We start from the raw sequence: 4,711 nt of genomic DNA on the forward strand, positions 1-4,711 counted from the left end.
TGTCTGCAAAGAATTTAACTTCTTCTGTTGTACCGAGAACAGAAACTAGCAAATCTCATGCTCAGTTAAGAGAAAACTTCCTCCTGTTTATGGTACCAGAACATGTTTGGAATGGACTCCAAGGCATGGAGATTCCTGGGGCATTTCCAGAGGGAAAGTCACCCCTGGCCAGGTGAGAATTGGCTGGGAATGAGATCTCTGTCTGGGATCTTTGCACGAGTCTAGGCCTGTGTAGGTTGTAAGTCACTACCTCATTCTACATTTTTTCTATTATACCTAAGCAGGCAGTGAAGTTTTGCGAAAAGTTACAGTGTGGACTCAGTAATACTGTGGGGAATTCAGGAAGGGCTTGTCTCATGCTTCAGAAAGAGACGCACACATTCTCCTCTTTGAGACCAGGGTGCTGGTAACCGTCTGCAGAAAGTCATGCCCAGCTGAGCAGTGTGATCTTACAGAAGATGGTACAGCCTTCAAGCCTTAGTGGGCACAAGAACCCTGTGGACCTGCTCAGGAGACCACACGGCAGAACCCTGGGAACTCTCAGAAGCAGCTGGCAGGTAACTTGATGAGAGCCCATTTCTGGGAATTAATCAGCGTTGAAGCTGTTATAATATATGCACAAATTAAAAGATTTTTCTTATTTTATAGCCATGGGATGGTATAATCTTGGACAGTTGAGTCATGTAGTAATCCAGGCAAACAAAGATGAGGCCAAACTAATGCAGTGGTAGTGAGGGCAGAGGCAGTGATGGAAGAAATACTGAGGACTGAAAATCAGCAGGATGTAGTAACACATTGAAATCTGGCCTAGAGACAAATATTTGAAAGTCATAATCATAGAGATGAAAGTTGAGGCTATGGGTGTAGAAAATATTGCCTGGGAGAGAATGTCGAGAAAGTATTTTATATAAGCAGTAAACCATCATCTAAATGTTAGCAATTAATTTCACATGTGAACAAAGTAGTCTCATTACTTTATAAGCACATTTCATACATGTGTATGCAGTGTGAATATATCTATATACACATGTGTGTGTATATATACAAAATATATAGTTTCTATTTTATCTTTTTTAATATCCTAAACTTTGAGAGACAAAACTTTTAGTAAGTCCATTAAAGCTGTTGGGAAGTATCTTTAGCTTCTGCTAGAGGATGATTTCTCAATCTCGGCACTGGGGTTGTATTGACAGTTTGGGGCCAGATGATTCTTTGTTGTGGGGGACTGGCCTGTGTGTTGTAAGCTGTTTAGAAGTATCCCAGCTTCTCTACCCACTAAATGCTGGTAGCACCCACCCCCACACACCAGTGCGACAAATAAACATGTCTCCAGACATTGCCAAATGTCCCCTGGGGGGCAAAATTAGCCCTCCTTGAGAACCACTGGAGAACTGTATATACCTGTTAAAATTATCAGTGAGTAATAGGAGATTAAAATATTTTAAAATAACAGATTCTTTAATGGGATCATTCATTCAGTGTTGCTGTAATTATTTCTAATTGCATCTGTTTTATATACAATGCTCAGGCATCCATAAGATCAAAGCTGCATTTCCTATAGAGCATATCAAAGATAGTATCAGTAGAACGATTAATTTGCATTAAACTGATTTGAAATCCGTTCATGCAGAGGGAGCGCCGATGTTAAAGTATGCCAGTGCTTACTTAGTAAGCCTTTCTTTTTCAACAAATTGAGTTTAAACAAGTGACAAGAATAATTTTTTTTAATTCTTAAGAAAATAATTTTTTTTTTTTTTGAGGAAGATCAGCCCTGAGCTAACTGCTGTCAATCCTCCTCCTTTTGCTGAGGAAGACTGGCCCTGAGCTAACATCCATGCCCATCTTCCTCTACTGTATATGTGGGACGCCTACCACAGCATGGCTTGCCAAGCGGTGCCATATCTGCACAAGGGATCCAAACCGGCGAACCCCGGGCCACTGTAGTGGAACGTGCAAACTTAACCACTGCGCCACCAGGCCGGCCCAAGAAAATAATTTTTTAAAGCACACTTTTGATTTACCATTTAGATTTTAGCAACTGATATACTAAGCAGAAATCATTCCATATCATTAATTATACCTGGACCATAAAAACAACTTACTAGGTATTGCACTTTTAGCATGATCAAATAATTCTGAATTGAGTTTGGAAATAAGACATTTTGTCAAACATATTATATAATTTAGATAAATTTATCCTGGGATCTCACAAATACCTGGATTTAGAGAGAGGTTATCATACCAAACAAGTGTTAGAAAAAATGGCCTTCTGCTGTGAGAACTTGGCTTGTATTTATGATTTTCTTATCTTCCAGTCTAACCTAGTTACCAGTTTCCTACCCTTATTCAGAAAAGGAACACCACTAATCTAGAAGTGAATGCCAATTTTATATGTTCGTGGTTCAATACCACAGACTTTAGGTATTTAAAGGAACTATTGTTAGACCCTTCATGTTGAACATTGAGAAACTGAATTTTAGAATAAATGACTTATTCCAGAGTCCATAGCTTTGGTATCATTTCTTCCCAGGAAGTCATAAAGCTCCTTCAGATAACACATATCAAAGAAGAATGCCCAAAGACTACAGGGAAGAGAACAAGACCATTCCATAATATAATGAAACACATTCTAGTCTTGGGTCAGATGGGACATCAATTCAAATGTCTCTATTGGTATTTGCTGGCCCTACCCCTAAATGACTGGGTTATTTGGGGGCAAGTTGGTTACCTCATCAGAGTTTCAGTGTCTTTATTTAAAAATTGAGGATAGTGACGTGTAACCTTTAGGTTGCTGGGGAATCAGAAATAATGCGTGAATAGTATATATTGTATATGCAAACTAATCACAGTTGAGCTATGTAGTAAATGCTGATTAATTTTATATATTATTCCTAAGTATAAAAATATAGAAATAATATACATAATATATAATATAGATAAAAGTTTACCTATATTTTAAGATATAATTTATTTTAATTTTATTGTAGTTGAATTTACCAATATTTTCCTTTATAGGTAATATACACATAATATACATATTTAAATTAAATACATTTGTTTTTCTCTTATCTTTTTTTGTAAATTTAATAAATGAGTTTGATTGTATTTATTGAAGTGGGCTGATAGTATAATATCATATGTAAATCTATTTTAACAAAGCAAGAATATATGGTTTTCATTTTTTTTTTGAGGAAGATTAGCCCTGAGCTAACATCTGCCACCAATCCTTCTCTTTTTGCTGAGGAAGACTGGCCCTGAGCTGACATCCGTGCCCATCTTCCTCTACTTTATATGTGGGACGCCTACCACAACATGGCTTGACAAGTAGTGAGTAGGTCCACACCTGGAATCGGAACTGGCGAACCCCGGACCGTCGAAGCAGAATGTGCAAACTTAACTGCTGCGCCACAGGGCTGGGCCCCACATTCTTTTTTAAAATTGTGAAATATGTCATATATACATGAGTATACATGTATAAAATGTAAACACATAAGTTAAAGAAAAATTATCAAGTGAACATTGAGTATCTACTGTTCAGGTTACAAAATAAAACATTGTCAATACTTGGAAGCTCCTGTGTGCCTTCACCTGAACATATCCCTTTCCTTTTCCCGAGAGGTAACAGTCATATTTACTTTTATCAAATCATTCTCTTGCTGTGTTTTATATTTACACAACCTATGTATGCATCCCTAATGACAAATTGTTTATTTTTGTCTATTTTTGAACTCTATATAATGGAATCATATTATGTATGTTCAGTTTTTACTTGCTTCTGTCACTCAAAAATAATTTGTGAGATTCACTCATGCTGCTAAGTGTCTATTTTCATTTTGTATGGTATTCCATCGTTTGAATATATCACAATTTATTTATCCACACTACTGTAATAGATATCTTAGTTATCTCCAGTTTTTGTATATTATAAACCAAATTGCCAAGAATGTTATTATACATGATTCTTTGTACACATACGCAAGAATTTTTCTAGGGCATTTACCCAGGAGTAGAATTCCTTGAGAGTAGAGTATGAGTGTAATCAACTCTACTAGGTATTGCTAAACAATTTTTCTAAAGAAATTGTGCCAACTAGCACTTCTACTAATGTTAACTAATAGTTGGTATTGTCAGATTTGCTGTTTAAATTTGCGTTTCCCTGATTACTAATGAAATTGAGCATCTTTTCTTATTTGTATTAGCCATTGAGTTTCCTCATTTGTGAAGTTCCTGTTCAAGTTATGTACCCATTTTTCTAGTAGGTTATATATCTTTTCCTGTTGTTTTGTAGTTCTTTCTATATTCTGTATAGTAGTTCTTTGTCAGTATTTGTATTACAAACCTTTGCCTAATTTGTGATTTTTTAAATTCTCTTTATCATGTCTATTATTGAACAGAAGTTCTTAATTTTTTTAGAAGTTCTTAATTTTAATGTAACCAAATATATAAATATTTTCCTTTATGTTTTATGCCTTTTGCACCTTATTTCAGAATTTTTCCTATAAAGAGCATAATACTTTTTGCATCTTGTTTAAAAAATTCCCCCTTATGCAAAGATCTTAAGGATATTTTCCTATATTTACTTATAAATATTTACTTTTTTTTTACACATTTAGGTCTTTAGTTCACCTGAAATTGATTTTTGTGTATTATGTGAGGTGGGAAGTCAAAATTTTTTTATCCCTGTATGGATAACCAGTTTTCTCAGCATCAT

The 4,711-nt window shown here is 35.4% G+C and overlaps 1 long non-coding RNA gene across 1 annotated transcript; it reads left to right on the top strand.

Moving 5' to 3' along the window:
• Window positions 1-204: 204 nt before the first annotated feature.
• Window positions 205-4,459, top strand: LOC138917322 (uncharacterized). The gene is made up of 2 exons (XR_011425149.1): window positions 205-557; window positions 3,196-4,459. It is a non-coding gene; the product is annotated as an uncharacterized lncRNA (long non-coding RNA).
• Window positions 4,460-4,711: the final 252 nt, after the last annotated feature.

Source organism: Equus caballus, chromosome 14 (assembly GCF_041296265.1).
Source record: "Equus caballus isolate H_3958 breed thoroughbred chromosome 14, TB-T2T, whole genome shotgun sequence".
NCBI lineage: Eukaryota > Metazoa > Chordata > Mammalia > Perissodactyla > Equidae > Equus > Equus caballus.